The sequence below is a fragment of the Hemiscyllium ocellatum genome, chromosome 10, assembly GCF_020745735.1.
Source record: "Hemiscyllium ocellatum isolate sHemOce1 chromosome 10, sHemOce1.pat.X.cur, whole genome shotgun sequence".
NCBI classification, from domain to species: Eukaryota; Metazoa; Chordata; class Chondrichthyes; order Orectolobiformes; family Hemiscylliidae; genus Hemiscyllium; species Hemiscyllium ocellatum.
In genome coordinates this window covers 113,599,491-113,625,820 of record NC_083410.1, presented here as the reverse complement: position 1 = coordinate 113,625,820, position 26,330 = coordinate 113,599,491, and the positions used below count along the sequence as shown (strand labels likewise).

Genomic DNA, 26,330 nt, shown 5'->3' with positions numbered 1-26,330 from the left:
AACGGTCTGGGGCTAAGTGGGCCCTGTGGAGAACCTTCAATTGTAAAGTATGGGTCCTATTGCAAATTGATATCTTCCTTGCATTCTCTCAAATATCCTTCCATGCCTCTGAAGAAACTTCAGCACCTAGCTCTCTTTCCCACATCTTGCAGAGTCGATCAGACTCGTCTGAGGTGGCACCCCCAATTGGTGATATAGAGTACTGGCAGAGAGTGTACTCTTAGCCTTTAGTACCCCTCTTTCTATGTCAGATTTGTAGGGATCAGTCAAAAGTGAGGTCCTTTTTTGAATAAAACCCCTAACTTGAAAAAAACGAAAGAGGTCTCTGTGAAGTAACTTGTACTTCCGTACTAACTGATCGAAGGCCATCATTACATCTCCCTCAAATAAATCACCCATGCAAGATATACCCCTAGCTGCTCAATGTTTAAATCCTGAATCCATCATACCTGGTCGAAAACTCGACATACCCACTAAAGCTGTAAACAAAGATGTTTTGCCAATATTACCTTCCCTTTGTCGAATTGCCCTCTATGCTTTTACAGTATTGATGACTATTAAGTTATGGCAATATTCCCTAACTGTCGTCACCTTGTCCAAAAACAACAAACTGATAAGAGAGCACCTTGCCTGGGAGACTTTGATATCTAGCCATATTAAAAGAGGGTCCCCACAAACCCAATCACTTACGTAGGTCAAAAGCGAGCTTAATTGGTAATTTTTAATGTTCGGAAGGTCTACTCCCCCCCAATCTGTGAGGCAACTGCAGTTTGGCTAATTTAATGAGGGGCCGTTTACAGTGCCAGGTAAAGGAGCTGAACCAACTGTTCAGACTCCTGAGTGTTTGTTTATTGAAAATCAGGGGGAACATCCGTATATAAACCAGGGAGAATATTCATCTTGATAAGCGCTATCCAACCCAACCATGAGACTGGAAATGCCTCCCATTTTTGGAGATCTTGTTTAATTTTTTCAAACAATTGAGTAAAATTGGCTTTGAACAGCCAATCCAGAACTGGAGTAATGAATATGTCCAAATACACAAAATCCCCTGTGAAAACCTAAATAGGAATCTATAGTCACTCTCAAGAGCCGACTCTTTCTTAACACCACCCATAGGCATAGCCTCTGATTTAGCAAAATTAACCTTACACCCTGAAAAAGCACCAAATGCGTGAATGCATTGTATCAGGCAAGGCACTTAGACTGCTGGATTTGTCAAGAAAATTAGAACATCATCTGCATACAGTGCTATCTTATGTAATTTTGACCCCACTTCTGGAGCTGATATATTGAGATCCCCACGAATGGCCTCTGCCAACGGTTCAATCACCAACGTAAAAAGTAATGGTGAAAGGGGACAGCCCTGCCAGCTGTCCCTAGAAATATTAAAATTGCTTGATCGTACCCCGTTGGTAATGACCGCAGCAAGAGGTACACTGTAGAGAACCTTTACCCATCTTATGAAAACTTCACCCAGACCAAACCGGTCTAGAGTATAGAAAAGGTACGGCCACTCAATTCAGTCAAATGCCTTCTCTGCATCTAAAGAAATCACCAATCCCTGTATTGACTGCTGTTGGCATGCTTGAATTATGTTCATCAGCCTCCTAATGTTATTGGAGGATCTGCGACCCTCTATGAAGCCCGTCTGATCCTCTTTAATAATAGAGGGTAATACAATTTTCAGCCTTACCGCAAGAGCCTTAGAGAGGATCTTAAAGTCCACATTTAAGAGCGAAATGGGCCTGTATGAAGCACAGTCTTCCGGATCCTTCCCTTTTTTAAGAATAAGTGAAATATTGGCCTCTCTCAGAGATGGTGGGAGACAAACATAACTATATGAATCATTAAACATATTCAGCATCGGGCCTGACAGTATACTTAGACTTCCCAGTGAATTCCATAAGGAATTTATATCAGAACCGGGCGCCTTTCCACTCTGAAGCTGCCTCACAGCTTCCTGCACTTCTTGTTCTGATAATGGGGCATTGAGAAAGCACTGTTGTTCGGGAGTCACACCTGGGAGCTTCAAATCTCTAAAAAAGGATTCCATTTTGACCTGTCCCTCCTCACAATTCTCAGACAGATATAACTGAGAGTAGAATCTCTGGAACACCATATTAATCTTTTTAGAATCACATGTTAGGTTCCCAGACCCTTCCCTAATCACTGTAATGGTTTGTGGGGCACATCTATTTCTGGCAAGGTATGCTAAGTATTTGCTTGGCTTGTCACCATGCTCATATAACCTTTGCTTTGCAAATGCCAGCTCCTTCTTTGCCGTCTGCGTGCCGTAATCCTCTGTAGTTTGACCAACGAGGGTCTGTCAAAAAGGCCTTCTCAGCTGCCTTCAACTGTGCTTCAAGGAGACGTTGCTGCTCACCCTTCTGCTGCTTCCTACTTGTGGAATACGAAATAACTAACCCTCTGGCATAAGCTCTGGCAGTTTCCCAGAGAACAGATGAGCTATCAACCGAGCCTATGTTGATGTCTAGGAAGGCCCGAAATTCCCCAGAGAAATAGTCCACAAATTTGCTGTCCGTGAGAATAAAACGGTCCATTCGCCAGGACCTTGAATCCACTGTAATATCCTTAATTTTAACCATGAGGTACTCTAGAGCATGATCAGAGATGGCAATATTACCAATCGTACAGGATCCAGGGTTACCGCAGGGGTCAGAAAAATATCAATCTTCGTGTGACATCTGTGCGGATTGGAGAAAAACGTAAAATCCCGACCTGTATGGTGGAGACACCTCCAGACGTCCACCAATCCTAATTCCCCACACAAACACAATAACTGTTTAGTTTGTGCAGAGGGTATCGAGGGACCTTTAGGCAACCTGTCTACTGTGGGGTCCATGAGGCAGTTAAAATCTCCCCCGATAATGAGGTGCCGAGACTTGAGACTTATCAGTTTAGAAAAAGCATCTACCAAGAGGGTGAGCTGGGGGACAATAAACATTTAAAATGCCATTTTCTTCCCCATTTATCAAGGCTTTAAGAATTAAAAACCTCTCGTATGTGTCTTTAACGCATTCCACCAATTTAAATGAAAGATTTTTCCTTACCAATATAGCCACTCCTACTTCTGGTATTAAATGATGAAAAATAAGCTCGGTCAAAGCCATTCTGCTGTAATTTCAGATGCTCCTTGTCATCCAAATGTGTCTCCTGTAACAAAGCAATACCCACCCTCTCCTTTCTAAGACTCAAAAGTACCTCCTTCCTCGTAATTGGTGAGTGACTTCCCTTGATATTCCAGGTACACCATTTAATCAAATCATTAGCCATAGTCTTCTGCAATTACATTTAAATTCCAGAGAGGAGGAACCCGAACCACAAATTGCTGAGCCTTAGTGTCGCATGGTCCACCAAATATAAAAACTACATAAACTAAAACCAGTACATTTAACAAACATAGAAAATTATTAAAAATAAAAAACAACAAAAACCAGAAAACAAACCAACATATAACGCACCAATAGCGCTGAGTAGAGGAACTCACTCCCTGCCCGGAGGGGGCAACTACCCGTCCTGAACTGCCCATAAATAGGCATCTAACCATCTCCACCACCTTCACTTCTCCCAGCTAGAGCCACTTCGCAAGCACAAACTAAAAAGAATAAACACCCCATAGAATATCAGTATCAATAAAAACAAATCTTTTATTTAAAAAAAGGGAATAAATCCCCCACCCATCCTTTGGTATGTCCTAACTTAGAAATTTAAAATGTACATCTTAACCACCACCAGACATAGTTTTAAAAAAAAATTATCAATAGAGGAAAAAAAAGGGGAAAAACAAAGCTCCAACTGATTTCCTCCATTTCTTTTACAGAATGATAAACGCCTACCCAAGTAACAGTATTTATACGTATTACAATTGTTTAAATTAGGTTAGTTTGTCCACAAAGTCTGTTGCCTTCTCCAATGTGTCAAAGAGATGCATGGATCCATCTAAGGTGATCCGAAGCACTGCCGGATATCTCAGGGAGTACTGAATCCCAAAGTCCTTCAATCTTCTCTTGACACCATCATACGATTTTCGTTTCTGGATCACCGCCACTGAAAAGTCCTGAAAAAACATGATCTTAGACCCCTTGTAAATTAGGGCCTTTGGATCCTTCCCCTGGAGTCTGGAAGCCTCCACAACTCTCTCCTTATCCCGGTAATGATGGAACCGCACAAGGAAAGGACGAGGGCATTGACCCAGACCCGACCTCTGCGCTGTGACCCGGTGAGCCCTCTCTATCTTCAATCCTCTCATGCCAGTTTCCAAGTCAAGGAATTTTGGAAGCCAATCTTCAACAAATTCCGCAGGCCACTCACCTTCCTACCCTCGATAATTCGATAATTCGAATGTTTTTTCTCCACCCATGTTTTCAAGACCATCCACTTGGTCACGCAAATTATGAATCTGCGTCTTGAGGGCTTGGATCTGTTCGTTGAATGAACTGGCATCGGCTTCCACCACTGTGACCCTGTGCTCCACCTCATCCTCCTCTTCTCCAGGTCTCCCAGCTGCTGCTCATGCTTCTGCAGCATGAGAGAGACTGGAGCCAGCTTCTCTTCAATCTGTTTCCGCAATATCTCGCGAGATTTCGAGAGCTGGTTCACCAGGTCCTGGAGAGTAATCTGCTCCGAGGCTGCTGCAGGACCGGCCTTAGATGTTCCTCTTCCCTTTTTAGGCATTTCTGGATAGCTGAAAATATAGGTAAGTTAATTTTTAAATGTTTCTTGGGGCTCCACAATCTTTCCAATGCCCCAAGAAATCCTGATGACCTGGGTTGGGTGGTTAAAGGACCGTCCTGCTCCTGCTGTGATGCGAAGCTCTGCAGTGTGATCTTCTCAGATCGCCGCCATCTTAGATCCCTCACTGTATGCCTTCTTAACAACCCTGTCAACCTGGGTGGCAACCTTCAAGGATCTGTGTACCTGGACATAGAGATCTCTCTGCTCATCTACACTACCAAGAATCTTACCATTAGCCCAGTACTTTGCATTCTGGTTACTCTGACCAAACTGAATCACCTCACGCTTGTCTGCATTAAACTCCATTTGTCACCTCTCAGGTCAGCTCTGCAGCTTGTCTATGTCTCTCTCGAACCTACAACATCCTTCGTCACTATCCACAACTCCACCAACCTTAGTGTCGTCTGCAAATTTAATAACCTACCCTTCTACACCCTCATCCAGGTAGTTTATTAAAATGACAAACAGCAGTGGGCCCAATACCGGCCCTTGCAGTACGCCACTGGTAACTGGACTTCAAGATGAACATTTCCCATCATCCACCACCCTCTGTCGTCTTTCAGCAAGCCAATTACTGATCCAGACTGCTATATCTCCCTCAATCCCATTCCTCTGCATTTTGTACAATAGCTTACTGTGGGGAACCTTATTGAACGTCTTGCTGAAATCCATATACACCACATCACCCGGTTTACTCTCATCTATCTGTTTGGTCACCTTCTCAAAGAGCTCAATAAGGTTTGTGAGGCACGACCTACCCTTCATAAAACCGTGCTGACTCTCCCTAATCAAATTAGTCTTTGAGATGATTATAAATCCTTTTATAAGCTTTTCCAACACTTTACCAACAACTGAAGTAAGGCTCACTGGTCTATAATTACCAGGGTTGTCTCTACTCTCCTTCTTGAACAGGGGAACCACATCTGCTATCCTCCGGTCTTCTGGCACTATTCCTGTCGACAATGACGAATTCAAGATCAATGCCAAAGGCTCAACAATCTCCTTCCTGGCTTCCCAGAGGATCCTTGGACAAATCCCATCCAGCCCAAGGGCCTTATCTATTTTCACACTTTGCAGGATTTCAAATGCCTCTTCCTTGTGAACCTCAATCCCACCTAGTCGAGTAGTCTGTATCTCAGTATTCTCATCAAAAGCTTTGTCATTTTCTAGAGTGAATACTGTCGAAAAATATTCATTTAGTGCTTCCCCTATCTCCTCTGATTCCACACACAACTTCCCACTACTGTCCTTGATGGGCGCTAATCTTACTCTCGGAGAAAGTGAGGACTGCAGATGCTGGAGATCAGAGCTGAAAATGTGTTGCTGGAAAAGCACAGCAGGTCAGGCAGCATCCTGATTCTCCTGCTCCTTGGATGCTGCCTGACCTGCTGCACTTTTCCAGCAACACATTTTCAGCTGTAATTTTACACTCGTCATTCTTTTATTCCTGAAATACCTATAGAAAGCCTTAGGGTTTGCCCTGATCCTATCCACCAACAACTTCTTATGTCTTCTCCTGGCTCTTCTGAGCTCTCTCTTTAGGTCTTTCCTGGCCACCTTGTAACCTTCAAGCGCCCTAACTGAGCCCTCACATCTCATCCTAACATAAGCCGCCTCCTTCCTCTTGACCAGAGGTTCCACTTCCTTCGTAAACCACGGCTCCTGTGCTCTACAGCTTCCTCCCTGCCTGACAGGTACATACTTATCTAGGATACTCAGGAGCTTTTCCTTGAATAAGCTCCGCATTTCTAATGTGCCTATCCCCTGCAGTTTCCCTCCCCATCCTGTGCTTTCTAAATCTTGCCTAATCGCATCGTAATTGCCTTTCCCCTAGCTGTAACTCTTGCCCAGTGGAATACACCCAATCCTTTCTATCACTAAAGTAAACATAACAGAATTGTGATCGCTATCATCAAAGTGCTCACCTACTTCCAAGTCTAACACCTGGCTGGGTTCATTACCCCAGTACCAAATTTAATGTGGCTTCGCCCCTTGTTGGCCTGTCTACATACTGTGTCAGGAAGCCCTCCTGCACGCACTGGACAAAAACTGAACCATCTATAGTACTTGTAGTATAGTGTTCCCAGCCAATATTTTGAAAGTTGAAGTCCCCCATGACAACTACCCTGTCTCTCTCATTATCGAGAATCATCTGCTATCGAGAACCTGCTGCTTGAGAGAAGACAGAGAACTCATGTGCCTGTGCACAAAGGCGATTGTTCTCGCTCCCACCAGAGCCTGGAGTAAAGGTGAAGGTGGTAAAACTATATTGCTGCTTTGAGTGTTTTGTTTCAACTGAGGGAGGAGACAGGATGGCTCTAGGATGTAGACCATGAGCCCCAAGAGACTTTCTACCTTCAGTCCCAATAGTTTGCTCAGTTCTTTTTACCTCATAATGATTGTTCTCGGTTCCTATCATTGTTTAACCTTTGCATTACTATTGGGCTGGTACTCCTTTCTTCCTCCATGAGATTTGAGGCAAAATGTTGATTTCGTGTTTCTGCCATTTGTGTTTGTCACTATTAACTTCTCAGTCTCATCCTCCAATTGACCAAATTCACTTTAGCTACATTCTTCTATATTTAAAAAAAACTTTTTGTTATCTGTTTTCATATTTTGTGATTCTTTTCTTGCATAATTTACCTTTGTTCTTTGAAATACTTATTTAGTAAGTTTTTGATCTTTAAATTTCCCAATCTTCCAGCTTGCCACTGGCCTTTGCAAAATGGTATGACTTAGTTTCTTGTCTTTATCTCTAGCTTCCTTGTTTAGCCATAGGTGTTTTACCCTCTTGCACAATCTTTCATCCTGTCTGGAATATATTTTAGTTGGGGGTAATTGAATATCCTCTTGGATGGTTTTAAACAGTCCACTGGGGCTACTCGCTTATGCTTTATTTCACAACCTTAGTGTGGGACTCCGGTTTCTCTCGCATCACTCTTATCTCAAAGATCATTGACTGTGAGATCATTAATCCCACCACATCACACAAGACCAGATTCATCATCACCTGCTCCTTGGTTTGTTCCCCAACATATTGCTCTGAAGAACCAATCTTCTATACTTCGAACGAACAGTCTCTCTCTCAAGGTTACCCTTACCATTTTGATTAATCCAGTCGATTAAATATTAGCATTACCGATGATAATTTCTTTACCTTTCTTACAACTCGGCAGTATCTCCTGGTTTATACTGTGCCCTACTGTGGATCTACTGTTTAGGGATACAATATTATCTGCAGAGTAATGCTTGATGTTTGGTTCAGTAGCTTGACCTAAACTTTTTACTTGTATGAGAATTCTTTCTTTAGTTTCTCTAGATTTATTTTCTTGAAACTCTGAGAAAGGTGAGAGGTGCTCCTTGGTGGCAGACTTTGGGCTGTCTCCAGTGTGCAGCATACATGAAGCAAACTCTAGCTGGACTGAACCAAAAGCTGTTGTTCGGCTGTTTTTCCTTAACAAAGACTCCTGATGTCACTCTGAACAAGTATCCATCTCACTGTACAAAATTGCAAAATATTTGGAGCAGCGAATGTATGTACTGCAAAATCCTATATTCTTCAAATTGCAGAGAAATAAACTCTTGGTGCTTTTTTATCTATACAGCAGTGTCCAAAATCCGTTTCTAATTCATAATCCAAAAAGAAAAAACATCTGGTCCCTCACACCTGGTTCACACGAGTGTCCTACATGCTGCTGTCACATCTCATCACTCATTACTGACTGCCTATCACTTGTTCCATTATCAACTTCTGTCTCACTTCAGCATCTCATTCTATTTGGATTTAGTTTCTCAATCAAGGTGGAGTTGCCACAGTCCTTCAGGACCATAGTGCTTTGATGTCATTAGAGAGAGACAACTGGGGTTGGTTTAACCTGAAGGTCACAACACCTCAAATGAGAGAGGTTGAGAAGGGGAGCCCTTCATCATAATTTCAACTGGTGCAGGAATTAAACACAGGCTGTTGGTGGCACCCTGCATCACAAACCAGCCATCCAGCCAACGGAATTAACTGAGTGTTTTGAAGAAGTTAACAAAGAGAATTGACGCGGACAGAGCAATAGATGGAATCTATATGGACTTCAGTAAGGCGTTTTGACAAGGTTCCCCCTGGGAGACTGTTTGGCAAGGTTCGATCTCATGGAATACAGGGAGAAATAGCCATTTGGATACAGAACTGATTCAAAGGTAGAAGACAGAGGGTGGTGATGGAGGGTTGTTTATCAGACTGGAGGCCTGTGACCAGTGGAATGCCACAAAGATTGATGCTGAGTCATCTACTTTTTGTCATTTATATGAATGATTTGGATATGAACATAGGAGGTATGGTTAGTAAGTTTGCGGATGACACCAAAATTGGAGCTGTAGTGCAGGAGGTTACCTCAGGTTACAACAGGATCTTGAAGTGGGAGATTGAATTTAATTTAAATAAATGTGAGATCCTGCATTTTTGGAAAATCAAATCAGGGCAGGACTTATACACTTAATGGTAAGGTTCTAGGGAATGTAGTTGAACTAAGAGACCTCGGAGTGCAGGTTCATAGTTCCTTGAAAGTGGAGTCGCAGGTAGATAGCATCGTGAAAGCGGTGTTTGATACGCTTTCCTTTATTGGTCTGAGTATTGAGTACAGGAGTTGGGAGGTTATGTTGCGTCTGTACAGGACATTGGTTAGGCCACTCTTGGAATGTTGCGTGCAATTCTGATCTCTTTCCAGCGGAAAGATGTTGTGAAACTCGAAAGGATTCAGAAAAGATTTACAAGGATGTTGCCAGGGTTGGAGGATTTGAGCTATAGAGACAGGGTAAATAGGCGAGGGCTGTTTTCCCTGGAGCGTCGGAGGCTGAGGGGTGACCTTATGGAGGTATATAAAATCACGAGGAGCATGGGTAGGGTAAATAGACAGTCTTTTCCTTGGGGTGGGGGAGTCCAGAAGTAGAGGGCATAGGTTTAGGGTGAGAGGGGAAAGATATAAAAGGGACCTACGTGGCAACGTTTTCACACAGCGGGTGGTACATGTATGGAATGAGCTGCCAGAGGGTGTGGTGGAGGCTGGTACAATTGCAACATTTAACAGGCATTTGGATGGGTATATGAATAGGAAGGGTTTGGAGGGACATGGAGCAGGTGCTGGCAAGTGGGACTGAATTGAGTTGGGCTATCTGGTCAGCATGGACAGGTTGGACTGAAGGGTCTGTTTCCATGCTGTACATCTCTATGACTCTGTGACCCAAAACACCCATCAAAAGCCTGGCGTGTGTAGAGGTTGCTTATAAAATAAATTAGGAGGGCGAAGAGGGACGACAGAAAATCTTCGGCAGGTAGAATTAAGGAAATAAAGGCACTTTGTAGGTATATTAAGAGAGGATTACAAGGGAAAGAATTTGGCCTATTAGAGACCAAAGGGGCAACTTGTGCATGGAGCTTTATTTTTATTCACTTACAGGATATGGGTATTGCTGGCTGGGCTAGCATTTATTGCCCATCCCTGATGGGTTGTCCAGAGGGCAGTTAAGTCACTCACATTGCTTTGGATCTGGAGTCAGATGGAAGCCAGACTAGGTAAGGATGGCAGTTTGTATACTAAAGGATATTGACGAGCCAGATGGGTTTTTCTGACAATGGACAATGATTTACGGTTGTCATCAGTCTCTTTATTCAAGATTTTTTAAAAATATTAAATTCAAATTCCATCGTTTTGGACCTAGGTCCCCAAAACATTACCTGGGTCTCTGGATTAATAGTCCTGTAATATTACCATGAGGCTGAGGTCATGACCTCCCTTCATGTCGGCTAGGTCTTAAATGAATATTTCTCACCTGTATTCATGGAGGCTAAAGACATGGTTGATGGGGATTTCAGTGGATGCTGCAAGTCTGACATTCTCATTATTAATGTTAGTGTTTATCTGATGTTCTTGTGGCATAAAGGCACATATTCCCCAGAGCCTGATGAGATGTATCCAGGCTGTTGAGAGGCAGTAATGGAGATTGCTGGGACTCTGGCGGAAATACTTCACTGGCCACTGGTGAAGTACTAGATGACTGGAAGATAACTAAAATGGTTCTTTTATTTAAGAAAGGCAGTCGGGATTGCCAAGCAATTACAGCCCGGTTAGTCTGACATCATTTGCAGAGAAATTATTGGGAGAAAATTCTGGGTGGCAGAATTCATCAACACTTGGAAAGGCACAGAATAATCAGGATCAGCAGCAGTTTTGTTGGAGGGTGATCTTGTCTGACTAATTTAATTGAATTTTTGAAGAGGTGACCATATATTGATAAGGGTAGTGTCATTGATGTGGTTGACATGGGCATCAGTAAGGCCCTTGATAAGGTCTCAAATGGAAGACTGGTCCCAAAGGTAAGAGCAAGTGGGATCCAAGGCAACTTGGTAAACTGGATCCAAAATTGACCCCCTGAACGTATCCCTGTAACCCTGCATGGCTAATCCACCTAGCCTTCAAATCCTTGGATACAATGGGCAGTTCCCATGACTAATCCACATAGCCTGAACGTCCTTGGACACTGGGCAGTTTGGCATGGCCAATTCACCCTGACCTACACATCTTTGGATTGTGGGAGAAAACTAAAGCACCCAGAGGAAATCCTCACAGACATGGGGGAATGTGCAAACTCCACACAGGCAGTGACTCAAGAAATCGAATCCAGGTCCCTGGCACCGTGAGGCACTATGCCACCCACTCGCAGAAGGACAGGATTCACTGGAGAGGATGCAGAAGAAATTCGAGGAGAAAATGAGGATTGCAGATGCTGGAGATCAGAGCTGAAAATGTGTTGCTGGAAAAGCGCAGCAGGTCAAGCCGCATCAAAGGAGCAGGAGAATCGACGTTTTGGGCATAAGGAAGGGCTCATGCCCGAAACGTCAATTCTTCTGCTCCTTGGATGCTGCCTGACCTGCTGCGCTTTTCCAGCAACACATTTTCAGTGCAGAAGAGATTCACCAGGATGTTGTTGGGGTGGAGAGTCTCAGTTATAAGGAGAAACTTGGAGCAAAGAAGGCTGAGGGGGAATCTGATTGAGGCTTACAAAATTTTGGGGACATACAGTAGATTGTGAGACTCCTTTCCCTGTGGCAGACACATCTAAGACCAGAAGACATGAATTTAAGGTGAGGAGAACATAGTATAGAGGTGGTCTCAGAAAAAAATGTTTTCTGCCTGAGAGGGTGATTAAAATATGGAATGCACAGCCTGAGAAATGATGGGGTTAGGTAATTTTGCAACACTTAAGCATATGGATGAGCACTTAATTCTAGGGCATAATAGACTTTGGACCAAAAGCAGCTAAGTGCAATTTGTGTAGTTTGGGTTTGTTGGTTGGCATAGACTTGGTAGGCCTGAGCCTGTATAATTTCCTGAGCTACTTTGTGTAATCTCCCTTCTTGTCACTAGAGGGTCTTTGTGTGCTTTGTAAATGATCATGTATTAACAGCATAAAATAACAGGGCGAGCACATTGGAACTGAACATTTTGTTTTAAAAATCCTGATTTAGATTTTTAACTTTATTTTCCATAATTTTTGTATATAATAGTCCTAGTTCATTGCAGCATCTTGAGCTGACATTAAAGCACCATGAAGTTGCCTGTAACATTGGTAATAAGAATTGTAAGCTTTTCTTATTGATGCTTCTGCTTCAACAGCAGCTTCGACCAGTGCCACCATAAGTTCTTGTGTTTTTGATATTGGAGCTTGGAAGTTAAATATTTACAATACAGTTTCAGTTAGTTCTGTCAATAAATTAGTTTTATTAATGATTAGTTGAGATCTACTTCAGATATCCAACCCAATTTAAACCAATTCTCACAAAGCTGCACTCAGTATAGCACCCCTCTCAAGCAATACGTTCCATATTACTACCACCCTCTGGACTGAAAAACATTGTTCTTAGACCTGCTCTGAACATTTCTGTCCTCAAATTAAATTTATGTCTTCTGGTCAGAGAAACGTCTGTCATGGGGAAAGGAATCTCATCATCTGCTGTCTATTCTCCTCAAATTTTGTTAGCCTCAATCAGATTCTCTCTCCGCCTCCTCTGCTCCAAGGAAAACAAACTGAACCTGTCCTAGTATGTGACTATTTTTATAAATATATTATCAACATTATATTTTTTTTGAATGGAGAGCAATGTCAGTGCTTCTGTAACAGAATTGGATGTCCTCATGCACAAATCACAGCTCGTATGCTGATATAGCTGATAATAAGGAGGGCAAATGGAATTTTGCAGGCCATCTGTAAATGTTGTTTGTACTATCCGCAAGATGAGTTGCAGAAATTTGATAAACATCTTGAGATGGCGTCTTCCAAACTCTCAACTAATTCCATCTAGAAGGACGCTGAAACAGTGGTTAGCACCTCTGTCTCAGACCACCAGGGGCCTGGTTTCAATTCCAACCTTGGGTGAATGTCTGTGTGTAGATTCTGACTGTTATTCCAGTAAGGGTTTCTTGTAGGTGCTCTGGTTTTCTCCTACAGTCCAAAGATGTGCATGTTAGGTGAATTGGCCATGCCCATAGTGTCCAGGGATGTGCAGTTTAGTTGATAAGCCATGATTTAAAAACCCATCCGGTGTTATGGGGTGGGTGGGGTATGGATTTGGGTGGGAAGCTCTTTGGAGGGTCAGTGCAGACTTCATAGGCTCAACAACCTTTTTCTGCACTGTAGAACTCTATGGAAGGGCAGCAGATACATGGGACTGACACCACGTGTAAGTTTCCCTCCAAATCTCTCACCATCCAGACTTGAAAACATTATGCCCTTCCTTCGCTGTTGATGGGTCAAAATCCGGAAATTCCCTCCCTCATCGCATTGTCTGCCAACAGCACGTGAATTGCAGCTCTTAAAAATGGTAGCTCTTTGGTGGGGTCTTAGCTGGCCCCATCAAAGACAAGAAAGAAAAATTGGCATTTATTGCTAAAGGAGGAGAGAATTAATGTCAGGAAACGTTGCCGCAATTGTACAAGCATGAGTGAGACCATTCTTGGAGTACTGGTGTTTGGTCCCCTTACTTGAGGAAGGATACAATTGCATTGAAAGTAATTCAGAGGAGGTTCAATGGATTGTTTCCAGAAGTGAGAGGTTAGTCTTATGAAGATAGACTGACCAATTTCAGCCTATACCCTTTGGAAAAATGGGAGATCGAATTGTGATATAAAAGACATGAAAGGGGATGGACAAAATAGATTTGTTTCCTCGTGTGGGACAAGGTAGAATGATTCAATTGGTTTCAGATTAGGGGTATCAGATTTAAAATTGAAATGAAAAATTACTTCTCTTAAAGATTCATTAACCTGTGGAATTCATCGTGTGGTGGATGCTGGGACATTGAGTGAACTTAAGGAGAAGATTGTCAGGTATTCAATTAATAGGTTGAAGCATTCTGGGAAGTGGGCAAGAAAGTGGAGTTGAGGCTGAGATGAGATCAGCCAAGATCATAGTGAATGGCAGAGCAAGCTAGAGGCTGAGTTGCTGCCTCCTGCAACGAGTTTTGATGTTCAACAAGCACATTGTATTTTAATGCATTTTGTTTTCAGTGCTTGCAATCTACTGTATGTCGATCTTGCTCATAAATGTTACTGTTGATATTTCTGAGATGTTAGCTGTTATGCCTGTTGAATGTGCTGCACGCCTCAACTCTGGCTTTACTGAAGCCCTTGGGAAGCTGTTATTTATAGAATTGAGGAAGCTAAAATAGCTTTTTGAGTGAAAAATTTTCCATGTATCAAAAGCTTTCCAGACAATTTGGAGAAAATTGGGCATGAATATGGAGACTTAATTTGAAGCTTTTAAAAACAAAAATTGCTGGAAAAGCTGAGCAGACCTGGCAGCATCTGTGGAGAGAAATCGGTTAACGTTTTGGGTCAAGTGACCCTTCCTCAGAGGTTATCCGACAATTGTTATTTTTGTTTTTGATTTGCACCATCTGTTCTTTTGGATTTAACGTTGAAGGTTTTCTGGTATTCATTATACCGCTTTAGTGAGGATTATAAGAAGCAAGATGTTCAAAATAGGAATATTTTCTAAGTCTTATATTTCTTATTGCTTGAAAGTGAAAATAACAATTTCTTACCCTCTGGGAATATTCTGTCATTCATAATCATTCATCATTTCTTTAAATGTAGCTAAATGTGTTTTTTCATTGTGAGGCTCGGAATCAGGTTAAAGTTTCAGTGAAATAGATTGTAAATTTTATCCCACCTGTTTTATTTGTAGCATTAATGGTTAATTTATTGTTCAGTCTAGTGAGCAAACGTTAATTTATAACTTGTTAGGTAAATAGTTTATGGCATTTTGCACTTGTATTTTGTGCCTCTGTTAGACCAGAGCTGGTGGTATGAAGCAGCTGAATTACTATTGCAATCAGATGATTGTTTTAAATGTGCAAATCTTGCAACGATTAACAATACACTGGAAGCACTCCACATGCCAGGCATCAAACTGGTGAGATGGCTCGGCACTTAATAGATGCAACTTTAACACCACGAAGTGGAATAGATTTAAGAGTGCAAATTGATGAATTTTGGTTGAGGATAGTTTCAAAACAGATGCAAGAACAGAAGCTGGTAGAATCAATGGATATTTGAACAGAAATAGTGTGCGAGAGTATTGGAAAAAGCAGGAGACTGACACTAGGTCGTGTTCATTTGAAGGCGCAATAGGCAAATGGCTTCCTTCTGAGCTTTAACAAGCCTGTCAATGGAGAGTGAAACCAAGTGAACCTTTCAGGTTATTGACTTAATTCCGATGAAATATCCACAATCTGAAACACTTACTCTGTTTCTCTCTATGCAGATGCGATCTGACCTGCTGAACATGTCTATTTTGCATTTTTATTTCAATTTCCAGCAAATAAGCATTTTTTTCGCTATTGTTTTAATACTTCTGCTTTGCTGAATTGGATTTCCAGCAAAATGTGACAATGTCCTCAGTGGGCATTATTTTTAAATAAAAACCTCTTTTTATTCTTTAATGGTGTGATTACTTGGTACCTTCAGAGAATGTGAAAGAACTTTGTTTTGATCTTGTTTATCTATTGTGGTTTGTTTGGTATTAAAGTGTGACTTAATCTAATTGTTCAGATAATTTTGATCAATAATGGGTAATATCAACTAATAGTAATTGAGAGGTATTGATGCACTTGCAAAGTATCTATCAGGTGGTAGAGGCAAGGCTTGTACCTGCCAGGATTTAGAGTAAGAGATGACTTGATTGAAAGGTGTAATCAAACATATTGCAGGGTCTTGTCAGGATAGATGAGAGGATTTTTTTTCTTGTGGGAGAACGGAACGTGTGGTCACTTTCAAAAATCCATTTAAGACATATGACAAGAATTTGTTTCTCATAATGGCTGAGTCTTTGGAACTCTCTTTGTCAAAAGGTGGTGGAGGCACAGTTTTGAATACTTTTAAGGCAGAGCTGGAAAGATCCCTGTGAGGTTTGTCTAGGATTGTCAGGCCATAGATAAGAACATGGAAGATGAAATTGAGAGAAGAGCTATAACTTCACTGAATGGCAGATTCAGGCCAAAGAAGCTGAGATTTACTTAACCTCCTATTTTGTATGTTTATTTTGGAGATAATGTAGGAATATAGCTTTAAAGAAATTGATAACCATGTTCTGGAATGGCATAGCAGGTTTGAGGGGCTGAAAGCTGCCACCTACTCCTATGTCCGTATATTCCATCTCCATCCTTTGCTCATTTACTTTGCTGGTCCACGTACATTTTGAATTTTCGTTGCATCCTCCTCAAACTTTATGTTCTCACCTTGTTTTGTGTGATCACCAAATTTGGAAATATTACAATTGGTCCTCAAATCTAGATCTTTTATCATCAACCAGCTTAGAGATGTTATTCCAAACCTCCTTAAGCAGATGGGACTTCGACCCTGTCCTCCTGGTTCAGCGGTAAGGATACTGCCACTGCACCAAAACAGCCTTCATATCGGCTTCATTTACCAAGATTGTGTGCTGCTGTGGCTCCAGTGCTGAACCCTCCAGTACCCCCATTAGTGGTCTGTCATCCTGAGAATGATCCATTTATTTTTACCCTGTTCTCTCACTGTTAACCAATTCTCTTTTGAATTTTAACACCTTGCCTCAATCCCAGATACACTAATTATGTTTACCAACCTCCTGTTTGGGACCTTTATGACAAACCTTCTGAACATACATATATGCAACCATATTTATGACTTGCACTGGTCCTCTATCACATATGTTCCAAGTGACATCCTCTAAAACCTTTAGGTTTGTCAAACGTGATTTTCCTTGAATAAATCTATGTGAATGCTCCCAATTTGCCATCATCTTGTAAGCTTGGAGAATTTCAGGTCATCAGAGAATTTGCAGTCTTCAAAAGTTACTTCTGTTGTTTGAATTTGAGTAAGCAAACACTGCAAAAATATGAGTAAGCTGATGATCAAAATCGGAAATGTGATGCCAAAGTTCTGTTTAATCTTGTGAAGTTTGAGAAAGAAGAGACTGAAGGAGAGGCAGAGTAATTCAGCTTGAAATACTGAAAAGACATGAGTGAACCAGAATGAAATATTGTGCAGTGAGAATTCGTTTCACAACCCGAAATGGTCAAGTGATGCAAAACCTGGTACTTTTCACTTGTTCATGACTCATCGTAGTTTTTGTTTACTGTTCTGAATTATCCTGAATCTATCATCCTGAATTAGAATAATGATATATTATTCAAAGAAGGCATTTGTAACGTGAAGGCTGAATTGGTGTGTAACTAGCATTGAAAAGTTACTAAATAGACTAACTAATCAGGTTAAGAATGTGCAAATGGGAACAGTCAAGTTGTAACAAAAATTAGACAAAAAAATCATTAAAATAAAATCATACGGTGCAGAAGAGGCCCTTATCCCCATCAAATACTACACTAAATCGACACACTACTTTCCAGCACTAGACCCATAGCCTTGAATATTTGACACCTGAAATATTTATCTGAGCACTTTTTAAAGATTGTAAAGTTAGCCACCTCAGTTGGCCTACTAGGAAGTGCATTCCAGACCCCGACCACCCTCAGGGTGAAAACATTTCTCCTCAAGCCCCCTTTAAACTTCCCACCTTTCACCTCAAAAGTGTGCTATCTTGTTATTGACCCTTTAGTTCGGAGGAGCAGTTGCTTTCCAGACCCCTGTCTCTGCCCCTCCAAATTTTATACAGCTCTTTAAGGTCTGTCCTCTACTTAGTCCACTCCAAAGAAAACAAGCCAAGCTTCTCCCAGCCTCTCTTCATGGCCAAGATTCTCCATCCCAGGCAACATCCTGGTGAATCTGCTCTGCACCCATTCCAGTGCAATCACATTCTTCCTGAAGTGCTGTAACTGAACCAAAGTATTGTATACCTCCAACATGATGTCCCTTGCTCTTATAAACCATGCCTCAACTGATAAAGACAAGTGTTCTGTATGCCTCCTTAACAACTCTATTAACCTGCCCTGCTGCCTTCAAGGATCTGTGAACGAGCATACCAAGATCGCTCTGTTCCTTTGAGTTTCATAGTATCTTGCCAGGTAATGGCAGGTAACAGTGGAAGGAAATTTTATTTTATTCATTCACAGGATGTGAATATCACTATCTAGGCCAATATTTATTGCATCCTACCTAGAGGGCAGTTACAGGTTGACGTGATCTATATGGACAACAGGAAGGCGTTTGACAGGGTTTCCCACGGGAGACTGGTTAGCAAGGTTAGATCTGATGGAATACAGGGAGAACTAGCCATTTGGATACAGAACTGGCTCAAAAGGTAGAAGACAGAGGGTGGTCATGGAGGGTTGTTTTTCAGACTGGAGGCCTGTGACCAGGAGTGCCACAAGGATCGGTGCTGGGTCCACTACTTTTCATCATTTACATAAATGATTTGGATGTGAGCATAAGAGGTACAGTTGGTAAGTTTGAAGGTGACACCAAAATTGGTGGTGTAGTGGATAGTGAAGAAGGTTACAGCAAAGTACAGCCGGATCTAGATCCAATGGAGTAGCAGATGGATTTTAATTTAGATAAATGAATGGTGTTATTTTTTGGGTAAGCAAATCTTAGCAGGACTTGTGAGCTGAATGGTAAGATCCTAGGGAGTGCTGCTGAACAAAGAGACCTTGGAGGGCAGGTTCATAGCTCCTTGAAAGTGAAGTTGCAGGTAGATAGGATAGTGAAGAAGGCGTTTGGTATGCTTTCCTTTATTGGTCAGAGCATTGAGTACAGAAGTTGGGAGGTCATGTTGCAGCTGTACAGGACATTGTTTAGGCCCCTGTTGGAATATTGTGTGTAGTTCTGGTCTCCCTCCTCTCAGTAGCCTGTTGTGAAACTTGAAAGGGTTCAGAAAAGATTTGCAAGGATGTTGCCTGGGTTGGAGGATTTGAGCTATAGGGAGAGGTTGAATAGGCTGGGGCTGTTTTTCGTGGAGCATCGGAGGCTGAGGGGTGACCTTACAGAGGTTTGTAAAAACATGAGGGACACGGATAAGGTAAATAGGCAAAGTCTTTTCCCTGGGGTCGGGGAGTCCAGAACTAGAGGGCATAAGTTTAGGGTGAGAGGGGAAAGATAAAGAAGAGACCTAAGGGGCAACTTTTTCACGTAGAGAGTGGTACGTCTATGGAATGAGCTGCCAGAGGAAATGGTGGAGGCTGTTACAATTGCAACATTTAAAAGGCATCTGGATGGGTTTATGAGTAGGAAGGGTTTGGAGGGATATGGGGCAGGTGCTGGCATGTGGGACTGGATTAGGTTGGGATTTTTGGTCGGCATGGACAAGTTGAACTGAAGGGTCTGTTTCCGTGCTGTACGTACATAGAAAATTTACAGCCCAGGAAGAAGCCCTTCAGCTCTTCAAGCCTGAGCCGATCCAAATGTACTGTGTAAACCTATTGGTCAATTCCTATGCATCCGTATCCCTCTGCTCCCCACCTACTCATGCATCTGTCCAGGCGCATCTTAACTGAATCTACCGTGTCTACCTCTACCACCTCTGCAGGCAACGCGTTTCAAATGCTCACCACCCTCAGTGTGAAGTACATCTCTATGACTCTAAGAGTTTACCACATTGCTGAGGGTCTGGAATCGAAATGTGAGCCAGATCAGGTAAGAATAGCAGATTTCCTTTATGAAAGTACATGAGTGACCTGGTAGGTTCTTATGACAATCACTAGTGGTTTTCTATACTAATTAGGTCAGAAGTTTATTCCAGATTTTATTGAATTTAAAGTTTACCATCTGATAGGATGAATTTCAGACCTATGATCTCACAACATGGGCGTAATGTTCAGGATTGCTCGTCCACCAGTCCCTCACTGCAATCAATTTACAATTAAATTCCATCATTTAAAACAGAGATAGTGTTGCAATCGTACCAGCCTCCACCACTTTCTCTGGCAGCTCATTCCATACACGTATCACCCTCTGTGTGAAAACGTTGCCCCTTAGGTCTCTTATATCTTTCCCCCCTCACCCTAAACCTATCCCCTCTAGTTCTGGATTCCCCCCATGCCAGGGCAAAGACTTTGTCTATTCTGTTAAGAAGGCATATGGTGTTTTATGTTTAATTCGTGGAGGGATTGAGTTCCGGAGCTGCAATCTCATGCTGCAACTATACAAAACACTGGTGCGGCCACACTTTGAATATTGTATATCTTCTGGCCTCCATATTTCAGGAAGGATGTGGAAGCATTGCAAAAGGTGCAGAGGAGATTTTCCAGGATGTTGCCTGGTCTGGAGGGAAGGTCTTACGAGGAAAGGCTGAGCTACTTGAACCTGTTCTCATTGGCAAGAAGAGGGTTAAGAGGGGATTTGACAGAGACATACAAGATGATCAGAGGATTATTCCTAAGATGACGTCAGCTTGTGCAAGGGGGCCTAACTACAAATTCAGGAGTGATAGATTTAAGACAGATGTCAGAGGCAGGTTCTTTACACAGAGAGTGGTAAGGGTGTGGAATGCTCTACCTGCTAATGTAGTCAACTCAGCCACATTAGGAAGATTTAAACAAATCCTCGATAAGCACATGGATGATTTTGGGATAGCGTAGGGGGATGAGCTGAGAATAGTTCACAGGTTGGCACAACATCGAGGGTCAAAGGGCCTGTTCTTCACTGTATTGTTCTATGTACCCTATCCGTGCCCCTCATGATTTTATAAACTCTATTAAAATTGCTAACTAATATACCATTCCTAACTTCAGATACTGAACAGCATGCAAACGTCTTCATTTAAGTTTTTTGTTTGAAGGCCTGAACCATGTATGAATTACGGCTGCATTAGTACCTTTCTGTGCTGCATCTTATATGGTTGAATTCTGTTAAACTACTGAGAAGCTAAATTGCTTTCGATGTGCTGGAGATTACCAGTTCTGAAATTAAGTAGATTGCATCAGATTTTCCAACCTGGTGGAAGTCTTAATTTTAAACTTTGTGAGATTACGGGCTTTCTGGTACTGAGGGCCTCACATCAATCTCGGCCCACTCTTTGAAATTGTTTTGGTCTGAGCAGTTTACGTGTGTGAGGCCAGAAACTTTGTGGGAGGGAGTGGGAGGATTCAAAGGAGAAATTAAAGGTGAGGACCAGTTCAGTCAAATGAATGAGTGTGTCGGTGAAAGGGTACTGTTGGGGACATTGGGAGAGGAAGAAACGGAGGGCTTGGAGGCCCTGGTCATGGCGGATAGAAGTGTAGAGGGATTGGATATCCATGGTGAAGATGAGGCATTGGGGACGGGGAAACGGAAGTCTTGGAGGAGGTGGAGGGTGTGGGTAGTGTCTCGAATGTATATGGGGAGTTCCTGGGGGGAATAGGACCGTGTCAAGGCGGGTAGAAATGAGTTCAGTGGGGCAGGAGCATGCTGAGACAATGGGTCGGCCAGGGTGGTCAGGCTTGTGGATCTTGGGAAGGAGGTAGAACCGGGCAGTGCGGGGTTCCCGGACTATGAGGTTCGAAGCTGTGGGTTGGAGATCTCCTGAGGTGATGAGGTTCTGTATGGTCTGGGAGATGATGGTTTCGTGATGGATGGGTGGGGTCATGGTCGAGGGGGCGGTAGGAAGAGGTGTCCTTGAGTTGGCATCTGGCATCAGCAGTGTAGAGGTCAGTGCCAGACTACCACTGCGCCCCCTTTACCTGCTGGCTTGATGGTGAGGTCAGGATTGGAGGGCTGCGAGTTGTGAGTGAGAGAGGTTGGAGTGGAGGAGGGGGGAGTAGACAGGTTGAGGCGGTAAATGACCTGGCGGCAGTTGGAAATGAAGAGGTCGAGGGTGGGTAATAGGCCTGCGCGGGGTGTCCAGGTGGATGTGGTGTGTTGGAGGTGGGCGAAGGGGTCCTTGGAAGGTGGGTAGGAATTCTGATTGTGAAAGTAAGCTCGGAGGCAAGGCGGCGGAAGAAGTGTTTGTCATCACGGCGTGTATTAAATTTATTGATACGTGGTTCGAAGGGGATGGAGGTGAGTCCTTTGCTGAGGACTGATAGGACTGATCTTTGTCTTTAGTGAGGGGGAGGTCTGGAGGGATGGTGAAAACTTGGCAGGGCTGGGAGCTGGGATCTGGTGTGGGGGCAGAGCCAGTAACGAGTGGGGATGTATCTGGGCAGGGGGGGGGGGGGGGGGGGGGGGGGGGGGGGGGGTGGTGTCAGCAGAATGCAGTTGAGTGGCATTGGTGAGGGTGGATTGTCCTGAAGCCACATCCTGCTTTGATCATCATTTAATACAAAGCTGCAGTGTCTTGTGGTTGCAGTTGAAATAAAGAAACTGCAACATGCTCTCAGAATTGCTCAACTTCTGCAACTTGTTAAACTGTTTCCTCGTCGGCTGCTTTGTGCTACAGTTTTGTCCTGTTCAGGGGAATGAATTTAACACATTATTAATTGAGAAGAAAATTATTGTGATATATAACTTAAAGTACACCATAAATTTTGGTTAGTGATCATATTGTAATTTCTGTTTGTTTGTGAACATTCACATTGTTTCCTGGGCGTAGTAAGTTGAATGCAGGGTTAGAGATGAGAGTTAACAATTTATCATTTAGATGTGCATCTTGTACAACATGGATAAATTTTAGTACTTCTCTAACATATAGCCCATGAAATTTTTCACTCGAGATGTGACTGCATTGCCAGAAATAATAACAATCCTTTGGCTCCAGTCCTTCACCTTGCTGTACATCTCCAGGTGTCCCCTTTAAACGAAACAGCCATAGGCATTAATGTATTGTCTGTAATGTAAACGTCCCAAGGCACTGCAGAGAAAGTTAATTTTAAAATATTTGTCAAAGCTAAAAGAGAAATTGTGGGGTGACCCAGAGCTTGGTTTGAGAGGCGAGTGCCAAGGCATTTCTTAAAAAAAGTGGAGAGGCACAATGTGGTATGGTGTTAATGTCATTGGATCAGTAATCCAGAGTGCCAGGCTCATGTGGTGGGGGCATTGGTTCAAATCCTTCCTTTTTGTGCTGTATTATTGCAAGCTTCCCTGATAATTGAATAAGTTATTTTAGGAAATTCCTCAAATTAGAAATCTACTTTCTTTGGCACAGAGCTGACCAGAGACACACACTGCTGACTGAAGGGAACTATTCAACTCCTTGGATCAAATCTAGGATTTTGAACAGGTCCAATTTCAATTTTGTGCTTTTTGTATTTTTGATATTTGTCCTTTCCAAATAATTGAACAACTTCACTTTAAACAAAGCTGTAATTGCCTTTTTCAGCTACATAATGAAGAATTCCATGTTTGTATAAACTGGAGAAACAGATTCTACTTCTAACTTGCTAGAATTCTGCAAATTGTTAGTACTCATTTAATTCTATCCTTGATTTTTATTCTTTGGAACCCTTGCCTTTGCCTGTCCCAATCCAAAATGCTAGAATTCTCATGCCAAGCTTCTGCCTCTTTCAGTTTTGTGGTTCAATATCAAATACCTCTTCATGATGCTCCTATGGATTAATGTTTCACTGTATTGTTCCAAGTTGTAGTAAACCGTGACAGATTGTAAACTTCAGCCACATGAAGGTATGTGACATCATGCAACACAATCCTTAAACACAAATGAGCACCCAGTCTGAAAATGAAAGTTGATTTTCAAAGAACCTTTCTCCCCTCTCCAGCGTTACAATGTGAGAATATGACAAAGAGGGTTGTAAGTGGTAATAAGTTAGAAATAGTTGAGATTCAAGGAGGTTTGGGGTCAAGAGCAGATCATTTCAACTGCTATTAAGAGGTACAGGTTGTTCTAGAACAATGTAACATTTGTGTTCCTCTGCAACCTTGAGCTATAGAAAATGGTGCTATGGAAAACCGTCATAGAAAATTGAGCTGTGGAAGATTGTTAATAGAAAATTGCCAGACCCATTCAGTAGAATGTTTGTGTTATCTCAACAACATTCACAATTCATCAGGCTCATTACAGCCAATTTGATCTGACGAAATGCGCGTTATAGCCAAACGAGCTGGGTAGAAAAATAATAAGGCTGATGAAATACTTGAAAACAAGAGAAATAGAATACACTGGGGTCGAAGTCATGCTACCACATCTGAATTACAGAGAGCAGTGTTGGTCACCACAATTTAGGAAGGATTATTGACCTTGGAGTTCAGGTACCATCCTGCTAGATTTGCTGTGCACTCCCTTCGAAGGTTAAATATCAAAAATGAATATTGCAACCTAGGGTTATTTTCCCTGGAATTTAAAGGTTGAAGTGACTTGACAGTTTTTTGAAAATTTCAAAGGGGGAAATGAGAGATTTTATATATAATCCCCACTTTATGGAAACAGGCCATGTGTCCCAGCAAATCCACACTTACCCTCCTGAAGAGTAACCCAGATCCATTCTCTTACACTATGACTCTACATTTACCCCTGAATTGCATTTACCTAGCCTACGCGTCCCTGAACACTATGGGCAATTTAGCATGGACAATTCACCTAACCTGCACATCTTTGGATTGTGGGAAGAAACCAGAGCACCAAGAGGAAGCCCATGCAGACGTGGGGAGAATGTGCAAACTTCACACAGGCAGTTGCCTGAGGTGGAAATCGAACCTGGGTCTCTGACACTGTGAGGCAGCAATGCTGACCACTGAACCATCGTGCTACCAAAAGAGATGGTAGGCCTAACGTATTTTTGTTGTTTGGAGAGTCGAAGATGACAAGTTGAAGAAGTTTGATGTGTATCTGTTGGAACTTGAAATAATGAGGTGGGGATGTTATTGAAACAGAGGGAATGCTAAAGACATGTTTCCCTTGTAGGAGAGATAGGAATAAGGGGACATAGTTAAAAGATAAGGATATCCCATGGAAGGTGGAGGTATGAATTATTTTTTCTTCTGACTGTCATTAGCCTGGAATTCTGTTGCCCAGGAAGCAGTGGGGTCAAGGTGATGGAATGCTTTCAAGGCCAAGTTAATTGAGATTAGCTACAAACTCTGTCCCACTTTTTGTGTCTGCGTTTGCTGAGTTGGGTGGTATCATTTTCAGTTTTGATGCTTAGTGGTTGGTATACCTCCAGTTGTTTGTTCGAGTTCCAGGTTGAGTGTCTGGCCCCCAGGAATTCCCGTGCATGTATTTATTTGGCTTGTCCTAGGATGGATGCAGTGTCCTTTTTTTGTCCGTGTGTACAGACATAAGTGGCAGTTATTTATTCTGTTTGGCATGCAAGTAGTCCTGTTTATGATCACTTCACTGGGTTGACTCCTCAATTTTAGCTATGCTTGGTGCAGGTCCTGGCATACCTACTCGGACTCTCCATTGGATTGGGGTTGATGATAATGGTTGAGTGGGGATATGTTGTGCCATGAGGTTTTAGATTGTGTTGGAATACAATTCTGCTGTTGGCCCACAGTGCCTCCTGGATGCCCAATCCTGTATTGCTAGATCTGTTTGAAGTCTATCCCATTTAGCATGGTGATTGTGCCGCACAATACAGTGGAGGATATTCTCAAGGTGCAGACTTAAACTTTGTCTCCACAGCAACTCTTTTACTGATACTGTCATGCACAGATGCATCTGCAGCTGGTGGATTATTAAGGATGAGGTCAAGTATGTTTTCCCTACCGATGATTCCCTTGCCACATGCCACAGACCCAGGCTAGCAGCTACATCCTTTTGGACTAATATCAGTAGTGCTGCAGATGAGCCTCTCTCTGGCAGATGTTGAAATCCCCCACCTGGAGTACATTTCTCACCCTTGCCACCCCTCTGCTTCCTCCAAGTGGTGTTGAATATGGAGGAGTATTGATTGATCAACTGAGGGAGGATGGTATATGGTAATCAGGAAGTTTCCTTGTCCATGTTTAGCCTGAGGCCATGAGACTTTATGGGGTCTCGAGTCAACATTGAGGACTCCCAGGGCAATTCCTTGCTCCCTGTTCCCATTGTGCTAACTCCTCAGTTGGGTTTGTCCTGTCAGTGGGACAGGACATATCCAGGGATGGTGATGGTGGTGTCTGGGACATTGTCAGTAAGATATCTGTCAAACTGTTGTTTGACTTGTCTGTGCAACAACTTTTCCAATTTTGGCACTAGCTATGGATGATAGTAAAGAAGACTTTGCAGGATCCACAGGGTTG

At 42.5% G+C, this 26,330-nt stretch overlaps 1 protein-coding gene across 3 annotated transcripts in view; it reads left to right on the top strand.

Annotated features, from left to right (window-relative positions):
* commd1 (copper metabolism (Murr1) domain containing 1) overlaps positions 1-26,330 on the top strand; it is a 127,453-nt gene that overhangs the window by 2,397 nt on the left and 98,726 nt on the right. Inside the window, exon 1 of one of the 3 annotated variants that reach the window (XM_060831124.1) lies at positions 19,823-19,871. The exons of the other annotated variants lie outside the window; for them this stretch is intronic. The gene's annotated coding sequence lies outside the window, so the exon portion shown is untranslated. Of the gene's footprint in view, positions 1-19,822; positions 19,872-26,330 lie in introns of those variants that run through there. 3 annotated transcript variants of the gene reach the window in all.